At 45.8% G+C, this 22,609-nt stretch overlaps 1 protein-coding gene across 1 annotated transcript in view; it reads right to left on the bottom strand.

Annotated features, from left to right (window-relative positions):
• KCTD19 (potassium channel tetramerization domain containing 19) overlaps positions 1-22,609 on the bottom strand; it is a 2,885,268-nt gene that overhangs the window by 319,124 nt on the left and 2,543,535 nt on the right. The gene's annotated exons all lie outside the window — the stretch shown is intronic.

Genomic DNA, 22,609 nt, shown 5'->3' with positions numbered 1-22,609 from the left:
AACTATTTGTGCTGACTATTGTTGGGTGTCTATCTTTTTAGGGTTTTATATGTGTGTTATATAGTTGGGGGTTTACGGTAGGATAGGTATGGATTTATGTAGCAGCAAGTCTGGGAAGGGGAGAGGTTGTAATTTTGATGAGGGGGGCAGGTGGCTGTATATAGTTAATTGTGCACTACCTCCCCCATGTGATTGCTGCTAGAGGGAGGGTAAGCAAAGGGTACCCTGCACAGGAGAGAAATACCAGGTAGGAGCATGAACGCAAGCACCTGCTCCAGGTCTCCAAGAGGAGCATAGCGTCCAGCAAATTAAACATAGATGGGCGGACGTGTGTTCCCAAGATGCAGATGTGCTGGATCTACTGGGCCGGAGGCTGTAGGCCCCGTATGTATGTATCCATTTGCTGTCAGCGTGTAGTCATGTCCCGTAAGATATTTCAAAGCATAGGACCAAATATATTAAAGTTTTTTTTGGCCTTGTGCCACACAAAGCTTTCACAGGCTGGCACAAGGGATGGAATACCATATAATATAATGTGTCAGAAAGCACAAGTTATTTTTATGTGGCTTTGTACTTATCCATCTGTCAATTACATTGCCCAATGTTGCCTTCCATGGCACTTGTGCACGACAAAGTATAGATAACTCTGCTACTAAATGTATTTTCAAAATTAAGTATACATTTCTGTTTATGTAACAGATGTGTACATAATCGATTCGATTCGAAAAAATCTTTATTTCGATCACAAGATCATAAAAGATGTACATTGCATTTCATACAAAATTTAAAAACGTATTAAACAACATTAGTGATCGGATTGATAAAAGAGATAAAAGTGGGGAGTGCCGCAATTAGAATCTGTCTCAAGTCGTCGAGTCTTTTTACACAAGCCTTTTTACCCATCGACTTCGAGCATACCACATAGAAGTTAAGAATTTAGATAGAGCAAAAACTACAGTGGGGGATAAGTCTGTCTTTAAAACTCTGTAGGCGGGTTGAAAAGATCTGAATCTCAAATTTCTGAGCAAGGGGACTAGCCAGTATTTCCTGCTCCTCTCAAAGCCCCTGCAGAAGAAGACCACGTGAACGTCGTTCTCCTTTGGATGAGCACATGCCGGGCAAGTTTCTGAGGAGGAGCGACAAGACCAAGATGCAGTGAATGATGCTAAGGGAAGAGTTCCATATCTCCATTGGAGAAATAATTTCCTAGTTAATACAGGAGTCATGGCATCTAAGACACTTTCGAGTTGATAGGAGTCTTTGATTTTTGTGAACAGGTTGGACAATGATCGTTCTCGGGCACCTTCGGTAGCTCTAATGAGCTTGTGTTCTTGATAAGCTCTCACGAGTACCTTTTTTGGGATCTTTGTACAGCTGTTTAGAGGGTCCAACCATAATTCGGGGAGTCCAATTTCCTCCAACGTTCCCTTGATGTAAATCAGCCACGGAATTCTTTTGGCATTGGGTAACTGTAAAAATTCCTGTAACTCAGCTCTATAATTTGAAAGGTCTGGGCTACTCCATAGACGCCGCCAGAATGTCAAAGGTTTAAGACCCAGCTCCTCTGTTATTGGTCGAATGCCCAAATCCAACCTAAGAGGGAGTAGTGGTGTGCTCTGTGGAAGGGCAACAATCTGTCTCAGGAATTTGTTCTCCGTTGTCTGTAGTTTAGATAATGGGATGTGACCCCACAGCTCGCCCCCATATGTGACACCCCCCCGGGCTTGAACTTTGTAAATATGAATAATGGGGCTGAGTGGCCGGTAAGGAGATTTGTTCACCAGCCTCATAGTGCCACCCGCCAACTGTGCCAGTTTGATGTTCACTTTTGACTGGTGAGTCGACCACGTTAAATTTTCATTGAGAGTGATCCCCAGATATTCAATTGTTTGCACCCGTTCCAATTGGACTGTGCCCAACCTAGGTGGAGTGCGGTTATGGGGGTTAGGATTGAGAATCATGTATTTAGTTTTCTGTGGGTTAATTTCGAGTCCCCGCTCTGAACAAAACTGTAAAAACCCGTCCAGAACACGTTGAACGCCCATAGGAGATTTAGACAGCAGCAGGGTGTCGTCTGCAAACATAATTGCAGGCACCCTGCTGCCAGTCAGTTTTGGGGCGTCAGTATTGGGAATCCTGGTCAGGTGGGCAACTACCCCGTTCACAAAGAGGCAAAACAGGGCCGGTGCAAGCACACAACCCTGTCTTACCCCTCTGCGAAGGGGGAACCTTTCGGTTAATTTGCCACCTCTGCCACTCCTAACGCGGGCATAGTTGTTATGATGTAGTCTCATCAGGATTGCCAAGATATCTCCAGGGACATTCAACTCCCCATGACTTTCCATAGTTTTGCTCTAGGTACCAAATCAAAGGCGGCACGTAAGTCTACAAAGACAGTATACAAGATGCCGCCCTCAATTACAGCTGTCCTCCAATATAGGAGGTTCAGCCTAAAAATTTGGTCTATTGTCGAGACACCCTGTCTAAACCCCGCCTGATAGGGAGTCAGGATGCCCATCTCATCCATCCAATCCTGTAACCGGTCCAGAATCAATCTTCCAAAGAGCTTTTGGGATATATCAATAAGACTGATTGGACGATAGTTGGCAGGGAGCAGAGGGGACCCCTTTTTATAGATTGGGACCACCTCTGCTCCCAACCAAGTATCCGGAACCTCCATGCCCCCCAGAATGGCGTTGAATATCAATGTGAGGTATGGGGCCCATATCCCAGGTTCCTGCTTAAACAGGTCCCCAGGTACCCCATCGAGACCAGGATCTTTCCCTGCAGATAGACCGGTAATGGCCACCCTCACCTCTTTTTCAGTGAAAGGATCCCCAATTGGACCTAGGACTATTGTACTGTTTGCTGTATTAGGAGACCCTTCTTCTGCAGAGTACAGCGCCTGGAAGTGACTCTGCCATATGCTAGGAGCTATGTTGGGCTTGATTGCTGAGGATAAGTCCTCTGTACCATTAGAGACTATACGCCAAAATTTGCGCGAGTCCTTGGTGGTTAGTGATCTAGAGAGGTTTTCCCAATATTCTTGGTCCCATTCAGCCCTCGCGTTCTCCAGGAGTTTTTTATAAGATCTTCTCCTGGCTTGAATTTCTTCCTTGCTATTGCGCCCTTTTATTGCAAGTAGCAATTTGGCCTTGGATTCCCTGCAGGTGGCATTATACCAGGTCGTCTTAACAAGGGGTCCTTTTCTTTTCCCTGCCGTTGAAAACAAATCTAGCTCTAAAGTACTAATTAGATCTGCATGTGTCCGGGCGAGCTTTTCTCTATTTTCTACACCTTCCACATCCTTCCCTATCTGAAAAGCCCTCTCCAAAAGCGGGATAATCCTTGCGTATAGTTTTGGTATTCTGTCTCCGCTAGTGGCCAGTTTCTCCCACCTGACTTTTCTCTGATTGTTTTCTAGTAGGAGTCCTGACTTATCTTTATCCGTACCGTGCGTTGTGGCCTCGTGCCCCGGTATGGAGTAGGACAGTTCCAGGGCGTTGTGGTCACTATCCCTTCTTTCAATAACTTTAAAATCAACTATTTGTGACCACATTGACAATTTGACAAGGATATAATCCAGTCTCGATTTACTACCCGCTTTATTATAAGTGTAAATACTTGGAATGTCTGATTTACAACGGCCATTGCAGGCCCTTAAGCCTTGGTTTAAAGTAAGGGCAGTTATCTGCAAGGCCAGAGGGGTCCAGGCCCTGGGGGGAGGGGCCGCCGTCTCAGGGACAAGCCAACGCGAGTCTTCCTCGAAAGAGGGGCCATCACGTAGGCCTGGTAGTAGTTCATACTGTGAGTTTAGATCACCTCCCACCAGGCACGTGAGTTCCCATGGAATGCCATCTAGGAACGCAGAGAGTTCCTCTATGGTACTAGATTCTTTTGACATGGGTACCGGCCTTGAGTATATGTTGACAACTACCAATTTCGAGGAATTTGGCCACTCTAATAGGACAGCCAGTATATCGTCGGAAGCAGTCTCCAAACAGGTAGCCTGGCAGCCTAGATCCATTGCTACCCATGTCGCGAGTCCTCCCGATGGCCTGCCCCTTCCCCCCCACTTAGTGGGTTTGGAAAAGGCTGCGTATCCCTGGAATGAAAGTTCCTCACGCGCCCAGGTCTCCTGAAAAAGTAATATATTTTTGGAGCTAATGTAAGAGCCCCACTCTGTGGAGACAATTTTACTAGCTAGACCCGCGACGTTCCATGAAATCAGGGTTAAAGGATATAGTTTGGTAGTGGCTGATCCTTTAGTGGTGGAATTAACGGCTCTGTACTCCGAAGGCGCCACCTGACTTAGGGGTGAGTGGCTCAGGTCGGATATTATATTAGTATGGGTCACAATAGGATCCTCTATGCTAAACTCTGGAACGAGATTTAGTTCCATTGTATTTTTTGCCCTTGTTTGTAGTATGGGTAGTGGGAGTGAACTATTCTCTGTCCAGTGAGATTCGGAGAATTCACCCCCCACATCATCCGAGTGTCAATGTACCATTTCCAAGCTGCTATATCTATCATAGGTAGGAAAATGGGCTGGGTAATGCATTCTGTGGGGCCCCGGGATTCCTCTCATGAATCCTCCCCCTCCGCCCCTCCTCCTGTGATAGTTTCCCAACCAGCCTCCTCCCCGTACGGTAAAAAGTGGTCTGTAGGTCTTCCCCTGTGGTGAAGAGGAACACTTCTTTCCCTATGACAAATTTCCCAGTCATCCAGCAACTCTTGGTGGTGCCCCCATCTCTGGTCCTCTAAGTTATATAGACTTGATGGGTAGAAGAATGAGAGAGGAAGTGGTTGGATGTTGCTTCCTAGGTCATCAGAAGCCCAAGCACAAATATATGCAGCTGTGCTCAGCTCTCTGAAGGTGACCAAAACGCAATCTCCCCTTATTGATTTTCTAGAATATCCCACCCACGTGGCCCGCCTGACAATGGAGATGTCGCTGGTTATTCCTCTCGGGAGCGGTCTATATGTGGATAACCAGCTAATGACCTTGTTCCTAAGTGAAGTTATTGATTCAGATGTCATAGGTTTTAATTCCGGAAACCCTGCCAGAACTAAGGTGTAGGGGGCTGCCTCTGGGGGAAGGTTGACAGGTTTTTGTTTGCGGATGGGGTTAGATTTCTCTCCCATAGGTGTTGGATCGCCCTTAGTATCGGTCAGGGTCGGAGCAGTATCTTTGGAAGGGGGGATAGTTTTTGGAGTAGCAATTTCTATATTATGGGTTGTAGAAGGGGCGTTGTTAACATTGAGGGGCTGCAGTGTCTTGTTTGGAATGACTTGTGGGTTTTGGGAGTCAGTAGAGGGTAACGTATTCTTTGTAACTGTGGAGGGTTCGTTGCCCTTTTTTGACTTTAAATCAGGGCCCCCTTTTACTACTTTGGCTCCACTGAGGTCAAGTTTCCTCGAATCAGCAAGTTGCACAGTGGATTTCTCAATAATGACTAACCTGGCTTCAATCTTGATCAATCGAGCTTCGAGGGGGCTCAGTAGGGACCTAAGAAGTGTGCCAATGTCCTCCAGTGTGATGTCATCGGTGGAATTGTCCACTAGAGTGATATTGGTAGCCGGTGGTGGTGCCGTTGTGTTATGAATTCTAGGGGAAGTTGTTTTGCCCGACTTCTCTAGGTTGGTAACAGTAATGCCTCCTTTCCCCCCTTTTCCCCTTGGCTGTTTAGGTTTTGGCGACTTTGTCCTGTTGTCTTCTTTATTTTGACCCCCCCTCTTCTTTCTTTGTATTGCCCCTTCCCTCACCCCCCTGTCTCTGTCAGAGCTAAACTCTTTGTCATTAGCTACCTCTATATTGTTATCGAGTGTTGGGTGAAGGATTACTGATGGAGTTTGAGGCATTTGGGTGTTTGGTAGGGCCATTAGACTCATGTCCTCAAGTTCGCTCGGAGCTTCGATTGTGAAATCAGGGTCGGTTGTTCTGACACTTGGGAGTTGATGTACTACTAGGTCAGTCATTTCACTGATTGGCACTTCGGGTCTCCCCTCCGGGGTTCTGGCTTGAGCCATTGGCCCCATTGAGGATCTCCTAACCCAGTCTATTTCCTGAGAAATTCTTCTCTCCAAAACCTCAATTTCCTCGATCAGAAGGGATCCGGCTTTGACAAAGTAATTGTCAATGGGACCCTTTGCGGCTCCGGCCGCTGCTGATGAAGTTTTGCTTCTGGTTTCTCTAGTGCTCATTGCTCTGATGGTTGGGAGACAAAATATAGCAATAGAAGGGGGGGAGCCCGGACCGGACTCTCCCGTACTCGAACGACCTCAAACGGCCCGCTCTTTGCCCGGTCTTCGCCCGCGCCTCCGTCCGCGCGCGTCCCGCGTTCGCGTCAGGGGGCTGGGCTAAATAGGTGGAGGGGGCGGGAAGAGGCACCAGGTGCGTGGGATGATGTTGCGCAGGCACCCCTGGTCCTCGCAGTCCCGCTCCCGGTCACAGGGCGTGGTTTCCTCGCGGCTGATGGTGACTGAGCACACGGGCTCCCAAGTCACAGGCAAGTTCGCTTTGATGCAGGATTCAAGGGCAGGAAAAGGCTTCTCCACAATACGACTGCGAGCGGCTCCCGCGGAGCGGGGGCCGCGAGTCATTTTAAAGCTCACAGGGAGGAGGGGGCCGGAAGAGGCACCAGGTGCGCGGGATGATGTTTCGCAAGCACCCCTGGTCCTCGCAGTCCCGCCCCCGGTCACAGGGCGTGGTTTCCTCGCGGCTGATGGTGACTGAGCACACGGGCTCCCAAGTCACAGGCAAGTTCGCTTTGATGCAGGATTCAAGGGCAGGAAAAGGCTTCTCCACAATACGACTGCGAGCGGCTCCCGCGGAGTGGGGGCCGCGAGTCGTTTTAAAGCTCACAGGGGATTTTGTAATCTCGTAGTGTATAGAATAGAAGTGTAAGTGTGTAATGTTCCAAAATGTATGCCATTTTGCTTAACTTGTATTTCAGGTGGACATATACCATTCTCAAGAGCGGAAAATGACTCCTTCAAAGATCTAAATGCTTAACGTAGGTATTGTGTCTCTATGTCTGTAGGTATGTAATATTTGAGTGTGTGAGGCGTACATGTTTTTACTTTTTAAAATCTATTGCAATGTCAAAATCGATGTGATTCGTATCACTTTGAAGTAGAGAGCAACTATGACTAAAAATGTTAAACGTACAAGAAGCCGTGCAAATGTAAATTAATAGTTAATATAGGTCTTGGTAAGTAATGTAATTATTTAATTGAAATGTGGGTATGGTATACTTCTTACAGCATCTGCATGTCATATAGTGCAGAGCAGTTCTTGTTTGCAAAATAATTAGTCATGTGAGGTGTTTCAGTACTACACATAGCATGAACATTGCATGAAGTGTCTGCAGGTTAGGCATCACATTGCAATCAATGCGCACCATTTTAATGCTAGAAATGTGGCAGTTGCATTGCAGCTTTAGGTGTATCTATATTAATACCTATAAGCTACCATTTTCAAGCCACCATGTGGTGGTGCAGTGGTGTGTGACATTTCTATCTGGTACAACCAGTCTTGCATTAAGAAGACTGACACAGTGGTGTATGTAATGATATCCTGTCTCAGGGTGTCAGAACCCAAGTGGAGATGTCCATGTTAGTCCTTGGTAGAAAGAAGTGAAAGTGGCCCCCTATGTAATATGACCTGGAAGGTGTGTGCCTGTAGATCAGCTTATATTGTGCACTTCATATTGCTGAGAAACATGTCTTTCAGCCAATTTTTCAAGCGGTGCATGTGTAGGCGTCCTCAGAGCTTGGCAAATGTCATGCAGCATAGCAGGTGTCCCCGGGCTGCCAGTCTGCGTCTCCCCGATGGTATGTATTTGATCAAGCACAAAAGGGCATTATGTTTGAAGGGCCCAATGCAGCTCAAGTAGGTCCCACAGCATGGAAGCAAATGCATTTTAGTAAATCTGTGCGGCAGGCACAAGCACACCATTTGGCGTAAATGTACATATCAATGACTGCATCAGTGAGAGTTGTTTGAAAATATGTTTAAAAAACTTAGCACATTCAGCAGGTGGTGTGAGTATCGCCAAAAATTGTATTGATATTGTTATAGCTAAAGCAGATGGTCAGTTACACAATGGGCCAGATTTATGAAACTTTTATTCATCACTATCTAAAAATACATCTAGCCGTGCTGCAATGCATTAAAGGAAGACGGCAGGAATGGACCATATTATGCAATATGTGTGTTCATCTTCTCCTCTCCTTAATCTGGGTATAATCTGACTGCCTAGTGCCAGCACAGTCAGTCTAGAGTCAAGGTCTACAGGTGCTTCCATTGCAAGCAGTTTTTTTAATGTGCAGGAAGGCATATCCTGCTGCACAAACACTGAACTCCAAGGTTCTTCTTCATACATGTGCTGAAGATTTCAGCGCACGTAGAAAGAGTTTAAAATTATTCATGAACATTTTTTACTCATTATCCCCCCTCTGTGAATGCATTGCATGTCTACACATTCACATGTTTACCATTCTTGATAGATAGATAGATAGATAGATAGATAGATAGATAGATAGATAGATAGATAGATAGATAGATAGATAGATAGATAGACAGAGTGAAGGCGATAGATAAATAGAGTGAGGGCGATAGATAGATAGATAGATAGATAGATAGATAGATAGATAGATAGATAGATAGATAGATAGATAGATAGATAGATAGATAGATAGATAGATAGATAGATAGATAGATAGATAAAGTGAGGCCGATAGATAGATAGATAGATAGATAGATAGATAGATAGATAGATAGATAGATAGATAGATAAATAGATAGATAGATAGATAGATAGATAAAGTGAGGCCGATAGATAGATAGATAGATAGATAGATAGATAGATAGATAAAGTGAGGCCGATAGATAGATAGATAGATAGATAGATAGATAGATAGATAGATAGATAGATAGATAGATAGATAGATTGATAGATAGACAGAGTGAAGGCGATAGATAAATAGAGTGAGGGCGATAGATAAATAGAGTGAGGGTGACAAATAGATAGATAGATAGAGAGATAGATAGATAGATAGATAGATTGATAGATAGACAGAGTGAAGGCGATAGATAAATAGAGTGAGGGCGATAGATAAATAGAGTGAGGGCGATAGATAGATAGAGTGAGGGTGACAAATAGATAGATAGATAGAGAGATAGATAGATAGGTAGATTGATAGATAGACAGAGTGAAGGCGATAGATAAATAGAGTGAGGGCGATAGATAGATAGAGTAAGGGTGACAAATAGATAGATAGATAGATAGATAGAGAGATAGATAGATAGATAGATAGATAGATAGATAGATAGATAGATAGATAGAGTGAGGGCGATAGAGAGATAAATAGATAGATAGATAGATAGATAGATAGATAGATAGATAGATAGATAGATAGATAGTTTTGTGTGTGGTTGTGTATGGTTGTGGTTGTGTGTGTGGTTGTGTGTGTGGGGTTGTGTGTGTGGTTGTGTGTGTTGTGTTTGGGGTTGTGTGTGTGGTTGTGGGGTTGTGTGTGTGGTTGTGGGGTTGTGTGTGGTTAAGTGTGGTTGTGTGTGTGCTTGTGGTTGTGTATGTGGTTGTGTGTGGATGTGTGTGGCTGTGTGTGTTTGTGGGGTTGTATGTGTGTGGGGTTGTGTGTGGGAGGGATTGTTTGTGTGTGTGTGTGAGTGGGGGGTTGTGTGTGTGGGGGGGGTGTTTGTGGGGGGTTGTGTGTGGGGGGTTATCTGTGTGGTGGGTTGTGTGTGTGTGCAGGGTTGTGTGTGTGGGGTTGTGTGTGTAGGGGGTTGTGTGTGTGTGGGGTTGTGTCTGTGAGGGGTTGTCTGTGGGGGGTTGTGTGGGGGGATGTGTGTGTGGGGCTGTGTGTGGGGGGTTGTGTGTGGGGGGTTGTGTGTGTGGGAAGTTGTGTGTGGGGGGTTGTGGGGGTAAGGGTGTGTGTGTGTGCAGGGGGTTGTCTGGGGTGTGGGTGTGTGTGTGTGGGGTTGTGTGTGGGGTTGTGTGTGTGGGGTTGTGTGTGTGGGGGGGGTTGTGTGTGTGGTGGGGGATGTGGGGGTGGGGTTGTGTGGGTGTGTGGGAGGGTGTGGGGGTGGGGTTGTGTGTGTGGGGGGGATTGTGTGTTTGGGTTGTGTGTGTGGGGGTTGTGTGTGTGGGGGGTTGTGTGTGGGGGGCTGTGTGTAGGGTTGTGTGTGGGGCGTTGTGTGTGGGGGGGTTGTGTGTGTGTGTGGTTGTGTGTGTGGGGGGTTGTGTGTGTGTGTATGGGGGCTGTGTGTGTGGGGGGGTTGTGTGTGTGTGGGGTTGTGTGTGTGGGGTTGGGGGTGTGGGTGTGTGTGGGGGTTGTGTGTTTGGGGGTGTGCGTGGGGATGTGTGGGGGGGTTGTGTGTGTGTGGGATTGTGTGTGTGGGGTTGTGTGTGTGGGGTTGTGTGTGTGGAGTTGTGTGTGGGTTGTGTGTGTGGGGGGTTGCGTAGGGGGTTGTGAGTGGGGGGTTGTGTGTGTGGGGGGTCTGGGTGTGTGTGTGGGGTTGTGTGTGTCTGGCGGGGTTGTGTGTGTAGGGTTGTGTGTGGCGGGTTGTGTGTGGGGGGTTGTGTGGGGGGTTGTGTGTGGGGTTGTGTGTGTGGTTGTGTGTAGGGTTGTGTGTGGGGTTGTGTGTGTGTGTGTGGGGTTATGTGTGTGTGGGGTCGTGTGTGTGGGGTCGTGTGTGTGGAGTTGTGTGTGTGTGTGTTGGGGTTGTGTGTGTGTGTGTGTGGGGTTGTGTGTGTGCGTGGGGTTGTGTGTGTGTGGGGGGTTGAGATTAGTTGGTTGAAAAATACACTAAGCCAGAATGTTCTACATTCCTTGCGATGTTTCATGGAACATTGCCAAAAGATGATGACACTTCCTTGAAAGTTACAGCAGTTTCATTGCTATCATTCTATTTGTCCTGCATCATACATTTCTAGGCCCGCTTCTGAGATTCCCCTTTAAGGGCTGTGGCATGGGTGACCAGCCTGCCGTTTCAGCTAGTGCCGGGGCTCACATTGCATCACATATTCGTCCGAAACCGCAGTGTAATTAAATGAAGCATGTTCTACTGGTGGAGTACACACAGATCACTGCAAGGCCTTCTCTGGTATGTGATGCCAGATCAGCGCGGGAGATGCGTGCCATAGCTTCCATTCCACGCTATAGTGTATTTCCTGTAATCTAACATTTAGCAGTAGAATGTAAACTACACTTTCTGTGAGCGAAGTATGTCTTATCGTAATTCAAAGCAATTTGTTTCACAATTCACTGTAAACACATGTTAACGAAATGTGAGCATACTTCGCAATGGGGGTACTGTACTTAGTCTCTGGTGTACCTTTGCAGTGACGATGGCCACAGCTACTCTGCACTACGCTGTGGCATGACTCAAAATAAAGGATGCTCACATTTCCAGACTTGGAGCCTGATGTACCAAACATGTTTTCCCAAAATACAGGCTTTGCGGGAGCTGCGCATCTATAATAGGCCTGCGTGGCTGCAGGCAGAATACAATTAGCCGTGCACTGTGCAGGTGAAGTCCCGGGGGCGGAGGAGCTCTAATTACCGTGCCCGTGTGCACGGGCACCAGAGCTGCTAACGAGCCCTAGGATGAGCTCCAAATCCGAGGCGTTAATGAGGCTGCACAGGACAGGGCCACTGTGTGCAGAGAGTGGCTCTCCAGGACGGCCACTGTGCAGACATCCTCGGGGGCGCAAAGTGCGACACATGGTGGGAAAAATTGTTTGGGGCAAGGACCAGGCGCTATAGGGCTACAAAAGCAAACAGAATATGGATAATTCGGACAAAAGGTTACGTAGTGCTACTTTGGTAAAAGCGTCAGGGGGTCCAAAGGTTACACGGACCATAAGAAAAAGGTACATAAGTAAAAAAAAACATGAGTCAGGGAGCATAGCAGAGGGGGACAGAGAATGGCGGTCAGTGAGCATGGAGAGTAGGCGCTATAAAGACCAGGAAGTAAAGTGGGGTCTACAGGTGCCAAGCAGCATAGGAACAATCGGAGCAGAAGGAGGGGCAGGGGAGCCAGTCCGCATAGGCAGAAGGAAACAAAAGGACAAAGAGGAAAGGCGACCTGAGATCATGGGACCCAAGCAGCAGAGGGACGAAGGACGGCAACCGCTTTAAGGTGTAGGGCACAATTACCAATAGGCAGATGCATCCGGAAGCATAGTGTTAATGGACACAAGCGCACAGAGGGAAAGGCATCGGGGACAAGGGTACACAGGAGGCACCGTGACCCGAGGGCTGGAATAACAATCACTGCAGGAGACTACAAGCAGGAAGTGGGATAAGGGAGGTCGGTGGCAAATGGTGAGCACTTTCGTGGCCGCTTTGATGTTCTCATTCGCCGCGTGGCTCACTGAGAACATGAAAGCAGCCGCGAAAGTCCTCCCAAAGGCTGCAGGTGGACAAATGGTGCGCGCACCCGGCGTATATGCACTGTGCCTGATCCACCTGCAGACTTTGGGAGCATTTTTGGAAGTCCCTACTGAACTCTTGCAGAGCATCGCTAACGCGATGGCTTAGCGAGACCTAAAAAGGAAATACTCAGTGAGGATTGATTTTGTGCAGGAAGAGGTCCCTTCCTGCACAAAAGTAAATCCTGCCTACAAAACCTTCCACCATGGCATAAGGGTGCCATCATTGGGACTAAGCTGCACTGGCCGAGTCAGGAATGCGCGGTATAATATTTAACACAGGGCTTTCATGCCCTCTCCCTTTAATGCAGGGTAGGGCATCTTGGTCTCTTGCTGCTCCGCGTTGTGGAGCAAGAATTTTGAAAATATCTTTTACAATTCATCTTGTACACAAACATTTACTATACACTATAGCTGAAAAATACTTATGCCTATAATTAAGGAAGTTTGGAACACACTAGGGCCAAGCAAGGGTATACAGTGCAATACAAATGCTAGATTTGATATTATAAAGCTACTCAAGGAATGTGTGAACCTGCATGGCTGGTTACATCAGGAGTACACGTAAGCACTTCTAGTTAATGCCTTGCACAACTTCATTCTGGGATGGGATTCCATGGGTGTAGCATACGTAGGTACAAGCATCCACACCTGTTTTATTGTGCTGTACAAGAAAACGAGTTACTTACCTGTAACTACGGTTATCCAGTATTGGTATCTTTCATAGATTCACATGCCTGAATCATTCCCCGTCGTCGAGGCGGGAGTCCCACGGTAAAATATATGCAATAGCAGTGCCTAAACATTTCTTGTAGTAGGCTGGAAAAGCCCAAAGGCCTAACTAAGCCTCAAAACTTAGCAGCCTATCTACATCATTATGTAAAAAGACCTGAAATAGTAGCCTCAGCCAATCAGCTGTCCTCACCCTCTAGAACCTTCCCAGCTCAGGCAGTTCTCCTCAGATTTTCCCAGCACAAGTGAGAATGAGTATCCATAGAATAGAACTGCCCTGCCGGGGAGGAGAGTGGGTGCATGTGAATCTATGAAAGATACCAATACTGGATAACCGTAGTTACAGGTAAGTAACTCGTTTTCTTATCCAGTATTAGGGTATCTTTCATAGATTCACATGCCTGAATCAGAGTAGCAAGCAGTAACATCATGTCTGTCGATAGAGGAAGGTGGGAGACAAAGAAATCATATATCTATCCCCACTCAACCAGGAAGGTAATAGAGTACAAATTCGTTAACATAACATATGCATTAAAACCTTCATAAAAACATCATTGATAGGACAGCATATAAATACTCAAACTTAAAAAGAAGAATAAAAAACCATAAGTTATCCAACCTTAGTGAAGAAGATGCTGCAGCACCGCATCACCAACTGCTGTATCCTCATGAACCGCCGACTGCAGACAGTAATGTTCGGTAAAAGTGTGTACACATTTCCAAGTAGCAGCACGGCAAATGTTCTCCAGCGTCACTCCAGCGAAAAGGGCCGTAGACGCTGACATTGTTCTCGTGGAATGCGCCTTGACTTTCCTTGATAAAGGTTTGTTGGCCTTGTCATGACAGAAAGTAATTGTAGAAGACAACCACCTAGCTATAGTTGCTTTTGTGACAGCTTGACCCAAGGTGGCTCTTCCATAAGCAATAAAAAGTTGATTAGATTTGCGGATGTCCTTTGTCTTCTGAAGATAAAACTTCAGGCACCGTTTCACATCCAGAGAATGTAAGACTTTCTCCGCAGGAGTTTTAGGATCCGGGAAAAAGGTTCTGAGTTTTACCGGTTGATTGATGTGGAATTGAGTTGATACTTTAGGAATGAACTTTGGATTGGTTCTAAGCGTAACAAAGTCTTTTTTAAATTGCAAGAAAGGGTGAGTAATAGTGAAGGCCTGTATTTCACTAACTCTGCGAGCTGAAGTAAGAGCCAGCAAGATAGCCACTTTCCAAGTAAGAAACTTTAGTTCCGCTTTATGAATCGGTTCAAAAGGCCTTTTTAGGAGCTGAGAAAGAACAATATTAAGATTCCACTCAGGAGGCGGAGGACGAACTGGTGAAAAAGCTCGGAACAGTCCTTTAAGGAATTGTTTGATCAAAGAGGATGAACATAAGGATGATTTGTTGGAACTCTTCCTGAATCTGGATATCGCTGCTAGATGTACCTTAATGGAAGAAAAGGCTAGACCAGCCTTTGCCAAAGACAATAGGTATGGAAGGATGGCTTCAGGAGGAGCCTGAAGTGGATGAACATCATTGTCCCCACACCATGAGCAGAATCGCTTCCACTTAAAACGATATGTTTTAATGGTACTTTGCGCACGTGCTTGCGACAAAATCTCTCTGCAGTCCGAGGAGATGTTTAAGTCCTTGAACTCTAGGAAGTCAGGAGCCAAGCGTGCAAGTGCAGCGATTGAGGATCCGGATGACGGATTTGACCTCCCTCTCTTGTCAACATCGACACTGTCGGTTTGAGACGAAACGGAGGTTGTTGAGAAAGCAGAAGAAGCTCCTGAAACCAAAATTGCCTTGGCCAATGGGGAGCAATGAGGATGAGAATGCAGTGCTCCCTCTTCATCTTTTGCAGTACCTTCGGAATGGGCGGAATCGGAGGATAGGCGTATGCAAACATTCCGGTCCATCTTATCAGAAGGGCATTTCCTCTTGATCCTCTCTGTGAGAACCTGCTGGCATAAAACAGGCATTTGCTGTTCTGTTGTGTGGTGAACAAATCCAGCGTCGGTGTCCCCCAAAGTCGAAAGATTATCTCCACTTGATGTTGTTCGAGCTCCCATTCGTGACAGCCTGTGAACGTTCTGCTGAGGCTGTCTGCTAGAGAGTTCCGAACGCCTTGTACATGCTCTGCTCTGAGGGATATGCCCTGGCGCAGGGCCCATTCCCACATCTCCTGAGCCTCCAGCGACAGGGTGAGAGATTTCGTTCCTCCCTGTTTGTTTATGTAGAACATGCTGGTGGTATTGTCCGTACGCACCAGCCCAGACGAATGCACAATCCTTGGGAGGAAGGCTTGTAGGGAGAGAAAAATGACCCTCAGTTCCAAGCTGTTGTTGTGCTTCTGTTGGTACTGGTGAGACCATTTTCCCTGGATCTGAAGGTCCTGAAGGTGACCTCCCCAACCTTCCATGGATGCGTCCGTAGTCAGGGTGAACTCTGGAATTTCTTCGAGGAAGGTGAGGCCCAGCGACAAATTGTCCGTAGTCAGGGTGAACTCTGGAATTTCTTCGAGGAAGGTGAGGCCCAGCGACAAATTGTGCGCCTTCGACCACCAAAGAAGAGCATGTTTCATTTTGGCAGTCACTTTGATGCAGTCGTCGAATGATCCTTCGACTTGCTTCCGCTGACGAAGTAACTCTTCTTGCAACGGTCTCATTCTGAGTCTCGCCATAGGAATGAGGCTGATCGCAGATGAGCACATTCCTAGTAGGGAAGCGTATATCCGAACTGAAAGTGACCTTCTTGCGAATATCTGTTTTATTAGTTTTAACAGCTTGTTTTGTCACTCTTGTGTCAGGTACGCTTTGCACTGGTATGTGTTTAAGACTGCTCCCAAAAAGGTCAATTCTTGACGAGGTTGGAGCTGAGATTATTTCGAATTGAGGGTCAGTCCTAGATTCGAGAAGAGAGAAAGCGTACTCCTGACCGCTTCCATTGTTGAGTTTCTGGTTGGACCTTTTATTAGCCAGTCGTCGAGGTATGGTAAAACTTGTATTCCCAGGGACCTCAACATTGCTGCCACCGGAGCCAGACACTTGGTAAAGATTCTGGGGGCCGATTTTAGTCCGAATGGGAGCACTTTGAACTGGAAATGGACGCCAGCCACTTGAAACCTCAGGTATTTGCGGTGTTTCGGGTGAATAGGGATGTGGAAGTAGGCGTCTTGTAGATCCAGAGAAGCCATAAAGTCCCCTTCGTTGAGACAATTCAGGATGCCCTTCAACGTCACCATGCGAAAACTCTGTTTCTTTGGATATTTGTTGAGTTTGCGCAAATCCAATATTGGACGCCACTCTTCTGAATTTTTCTCTACGAGGAAAAAGCAAGAATAAAACCCTTTCCCTTTCTGAGAAGGAGGGACTCGTTCTATCGCATTCTTGTGTTGCATCTTTAAGGCTTCTTTGAAGAGTAAGTGAAGACCAGGGGGAGGGGGACCCCTGGGCGGCGTTGTTGGAGGCTTCTGCAAAAACTCCAGAGTGTGTCCATTGCTGACCAGATCTAGGACCCACTGATCTGAAGTTATCTTCCGCCATTGATGGTAAAAGGCGGAGATTTTGGCGCCCACGGGAAGGGAAAGGTGAGTGGCTGACATCCGGCAAAGCTCATTGGCGCTTGTTGGAATCTCACCCTTGATTGCTTGGGCGTCGTTTCCCTCCTTGACGAGAGAAAGAACCAGAGGCAGGCTGCCTGTAGGAGGATTGATAGTAAAGTTTGTTGTAGTTGAATTGATACTGACGATTTTGTTGGTTTGAATAATTGCCTCTGGAGGAGTAACCACGGCCTCTTGCTCCTCTAAAGGATCCCCTCTTGTATTGCAGGGTACCAAGAGATTTAGCTGTATCTGTATCAGTCTTTATAGCTAGCAAAGCGTCATCGATGTGCTTTCCAAAAAGTGAATCGCCATCCAATGCCATGTCCAAGATTTTGGTTTGGACCTCAGGCCTGAAGGTGGTAGCCCTGAGCCAACCTTGACGCCGAAGTACAGCTGCTCCAGCCAATTGCCTAAAATTGGTGTTTGAAATGTACAGGGCGCAATCGATGATTTCTGAAGCTGCCCTTTCACCCTCCTGCACAATTCTGCGTACCTCCATCTGATGATCCTCAGGGATCAAATCAAGATATTCCGTTAGATCGGACCACATTTACCTATCATAACGAGCCAGGATAGACAATGAATTAGCTGCTTTAATGGAGGCTGCCGCATTCGCTGAAAACTTCTTTCCAATTGCATCAAGTCTTCTGCCCTCCTTGTCAGGTGGTGTTGAAATGGGAGCAGAAGGATTTTGGGATTTTTGCTGCGCAGCATGGGATATGACAGAATCAGGTCGAGGGTGACCTATTAACCTTCTTTTCAGACATTTTGAGGAAAAAAGATCAAAAAACTGAGTAGGCACTCAGGGAGACTCCCTTAAACACGAAGTGCGGTAAAAATCTGAGGAGAACTGCCTGAGCTGGGAAGGTTCTAGAGGGTGAGGACAGCTGATTGGCTGAGGCTACTATTTCAGGTCTTTTTACATAATGATGTAGATAGGCTGCTAAGTTTTGAGGCCTAGTTAGGCCTTTGGGGTTTTCCAGCCTACTACAAGAAATTTTTAGGCACTGCTATTGTATATATTTTACCGTGGGACTCCAGCCTCGACGACGGGGAATGATTCAGGCATGTGAATCTATGAAAGATACCCTAATACTGGATAAACATTTACTACATTTAGAACATTGCAACACACCACACTACAGTCAACACTGAGGGGAGTGCAAATTGTGGACTGCATGTACGATGATGCAAAGGAACAAACTTTTTTGGGATGTGTTGTAATGTCTGACCTCAGGCTTTTCCCTGCCGAAACTGAATTTCATGACCTCCTCTACCACTTAACTCATGGTTCTTATGTTTCTAATTGTAAAAATTGAGTTTCGGCCCATTAATTACACTACCTCCTGCCCAGGCAAGGAGATTCCGGCCTGGACCGGAGAGCATGGCTTGAGGTTGAGATTCCGGCCTGACTGCGGATGTAATAAATGACCTCTGTGAATACCAAAAGTCGTTAAGTTGGACTTTTGTCTCAGATTGCCTTTGTGAATCAGGCCCTAAGTTTAACACTGAAGTCTAAATTTAGACCTGAAGTGTAAGTTAAGTTCAAAAGTTTCTCTTTAGACCTGAAGTATATGTTTAAACCTGAAGTCTAACTTTAACTCAGGCTACAAGTCCTAAGTTACACTTTAGGTCTAAATAGACTGCAGGTCTAAATTTAGACTTTGGATTTAAACTTAGATTTTAGGTCTAAACTTAGATCCTAAATTGTAAGTTTAGATCTAAAGTCTATCTTAGACCTGACGTATAACTTTACCTTAGGCTTCGAGAGTTAGACTTCAGGTCTAAACTTAGGGGCAGATTTATGATAACTGGCGCATCCCCAGGGATGCGCCAGTTATTTTGCGCCGCTGCTCCGCCACCCATGGTGCACCGCATTTACAATGCGGCGCACCATGGGGCAAAAACGGCACAGATGTGTGACGCATCTGTGCCGTAAAGGTGGCACATTGCTGGAGTTGCGTCGCAAGCGCGACGCAGCTCCAGCAAGGCTCGGGGGTGCCCCATCTTTACAATGCTGCGTCAAGACCTACGCCTGCTTCAAGCAGGCGCAGGGTTTTGACGCAGCATTGGCCTGAAAGTGACTGAGTGAAATCTTATAGATTTCACTCAGCCACTTTTGCGAGGCGCACCAGCCCCGGAACGCCCACCCTGCGCCGGAACGCCCACAAGTGGCGCAGGGCTTTACAACGTGACGCATCTGCCTAGATGCGTCACGTGGTAAATCGGTCGTAGGGATGCGCCACATTTACGCCGCAGTTGCGTGACGCAAACGTGGCGCATTCCCAACATAAATCAGCCCCTTAGACTTCAGGTCTAAGTTTACCTTTGAGAATTGGGCCCTGAGTGTGCCAGTGCACTGCTTATACATGAAAGCACCATATAAATAGTAACATTAACATAAACATCATTGTTGCCCTCTCCCTTCCATGCAACAGTACCCAGCATTTCATGTTGTTTCGTTGCTTTGCATTTACAGCTTCAATGTGTAGCCTGTGATTTTATTTGGGATTGGTTTACACACTGTGACACAAGTTTTATTATATAAAGGTGTAGTTTGCTTCCAAAGGCAAAACAATTCCACATTTGCTTGGCTATATGTGGCTAGGTAATGGCAAGGGGATGCATTGTAAACAAGCTCATTTAGCTAACTGGTGTATCTATGCCTGGAGAAGATCTGACATGAGTGGACCTAGGCCTTTATAAATGTTTTCCAAAGCAATTAACTCAATCATTTATGTGTGAATACCTGATAATACGTTGCAATGTGTCACATTGTTGAGCCTGCAAACACAACAATTGATGGACAGAATGCAGAACAATGTCATACATTCACCCCAGTACAGAGATCTGGGCCTAAATCCATTGTTTTTTTGTACTCCACACCACCCCAGTTTAGACATCGCCACATGCAAATCAGCCTTGACCCTGTGCCTCATGGGAACAGTCCAGCCCGAACTGCCAAGCCATGTCTTTCCTTGACCGGAATCAAGCATCCTAGGACCGGTTTCTGACTATCAGCCGTCTTCAGCCAGGATAGCTTGACTCCAGTGGTGTGGAGAGCATGGGACTCACGTCTGAGCATACCCATCCCATGTCTGAACTGGGGTGGCAGAGTGGGCTAAAGAACGGTGATGGATTAAACCCAGATCTTTTGACTGGGTGTGTTTGATTGGTTCAGATGCTCCATCCATTACCACCCCGTTTTATACCGCTTTTGGCCGCCATAAGTGTGGCAGGGTATGCTCAGACGTGAGTCCCTTGTTCACTTTGCCCTGGATTCAAGCAAGCCGGGCTGAAGATGGCTGGAATGCCAGAAACCGGTCCTCTGAAGCTTGTTTCCGGTCCAGGGAAGGCATGGTTTGGCAGTTCGGGCTGGTCTGTTCCCATGAGGCACAGGGTCAGACTGATTTGCAAATAGCCATGTCTGAACTGGGGTGGCAGAGTGGGCTAAAGAACGGTAATGGATTAAACCCAGATCTATTGACTGGGTGTGAGTGTTTGATTGGTTCAGATGCTCCATCCATTACCACCCCCTTTTGTACCACATTGTTGAGCCTGTCACAGGATTGTACAACCAATATTTATATACATGTTAATGTAGAAGGTAAACATACACATAATAGCAGTACACTTCAATCTTCAACCTTCAATTGTTCACCTAAACATAAGGATGATAGCAGACTATCATGACACAACATACAAATGTTATGAATCATTATTGTGAACAGTAAATTCATATTACTAAATGTCATGCCTATTTGCAAGTATGAGTGATACCATGTTATCACAAAGGTAACAATTGGAAGGAAGAGTAACACATTGTGTTTGAGTAAAACCTATATATATATATATATATATATATATATATGCAGAAGGACGTCTTTTTCCAAAGTTTCTTCAAAGACGTTGCAAACCCAGGAACTGGTGCATTATATATTTATTTTTGTGCTCAACACCAAACCGCCATAACGCGTTTCAGCCTGAAGAGGCCTTGATCACATGACAACGTTAGAAAGGGCGGAATACTCCTTTTAAAGTGCAACATGCCATATTCTCACAATGAATTCATCATGAACATAAAAGACATACTAACATGATCACTGATGTATGTAGAAATTTGCAAATGCATTGTACTGATTAAATAATTTAGTTAATCAGAAATCCACAGGTTTAGATAAATAATATCACATAGCAGCAATTTAGAATAAATATAAAACATATAAATAAATAAATATGTTAAAATATAAATACTCCATAACATTGCTGATAAAACCTCTTATCAAAAAGCCAATATAGATCACATGACTAAAAAACACTGAGATCGGTAAAATCCTGTTAAAACCAATAAATAACTAGGATATACTTTTTTTGTTTAAATTCTCAGAGTATGCATGTGCATTTTAACTGCCAGCTAGTCAAAACCACCATGTTCACCATAATTTTTAATGCCGGATGACCTAATGATGTGCAAAAAACAATTGTGCAAATTTCGCAAATAAACAATGGCATGAAAATTAGTGCAAACCTGTGCTAAAATCTATATAAAAGTGACAAGTGTAATACATATAAAATCAAATTAAAATTAGAAATTGACCTTAATGTTCAAGAAAGAAAGATGAAGCAGCTGATTCATATGTACAAAGTGACAAGCGAAATTCTTGGTTGTGGCTCACAAATACGTAAAAGAATCTTCACTAGCATTCAAACCGTTAGGTGTCTTGGTATCTAGGAGAATAATATGCCTTGTCTCTAACTTACGTAGTGTCAGGATTGGCAGCGGCGCAAGAATCAAGAACGCCACTAGCCTTGTTCCTGTGCCAAGCGGAGACTATGTTCGAAGCTAGTCCCCCCAATCCCTCACGACACGACCCCCAACAGAGAAGAATATACTCCCTGCTTGGATTCGTGCCCCGGGGGAAAAAGGGGAAGTGGATAAAATAATAAAGAGGCTGTGGTTTCTGTATTCCTCTATAGGGCGTGGCATGCACTCTGAGCTGTTTCGGAAAGGCCTCCACGCTGTATAACAGGGCGACAAAGCAAGATTACTCTCTGTTCTTTTAAAATATTTATGCAATGTTTTGTTCGTCCCCTCCTTCAGCTCACCAAAGTCTCAAAGACTGCTGCTATCATTTGTATTCATCTAGTACCTTCCAATCGAAGACCAGAAATAACTTCAACCCAATTACTGAGGGTAATATCAGCGACAATTCACATCCCCAAAAGGTACACAGTCTTAGAATGCTGCCAAACACCAAATCATAAATAGTCACTAGAAAAAGGATATTTGTATTCCTTTATAACAAGGCGTTGTTGCAGTCACAACTCGAGTTCCTGGGATCATATATAGTAGTACTACTTTCTGTCCTTGATGCCGAACAAATGTCCTACTCGTTCAAAACAGACTCCAACTTGTGCCCGCAAAACAAAGTATTCTACACTAACACTGAAAGTAATTGCACCGAACCCGTCTTTCTCTCCGACGCGGTTCTCAGCACAAATGCTTTCTTTTACTCACGTGCCATGTAAACGCGACTCCGTGCGTTTAATTGCATCGCGGCTTCACTTTCCACAGGAACAATGATTAATGCGAAGGAGGCGGCCCGCTCACCTTCCACAGGTACTGCGTGACAATTGTTTCAAACACTTCTCCGTTTCCTCGGAGATCAAGATTTCACTGGGTCCGTGACAAGAAAAAGCTCAAATCGTCACGCTGGAATCCGGCGGGGAATACCATCCGCCATTCCTCTCTGGAAACAGGCTAATTGACAAGCACCTTTCCCCTGTATAGGAGGGGCTTAAGACTGAGGAGAAG

This window comes from Lissotriton vulgaris, chromosome 12, assembly GCF_964263255.1.
Source record: "Lissotriton vulgaris chromosome 12, aLisVul1.2, whole genome shotgun sequence".
NCBI lineage: Eukaryota > Metazoa > Chordata > Amphibia > Caudata > Salamandridae > Lissotriton > Lissotriton vulgaris.
This window is presented reverse-complemented; position numbering and strand designations above follow the sequence as displayed.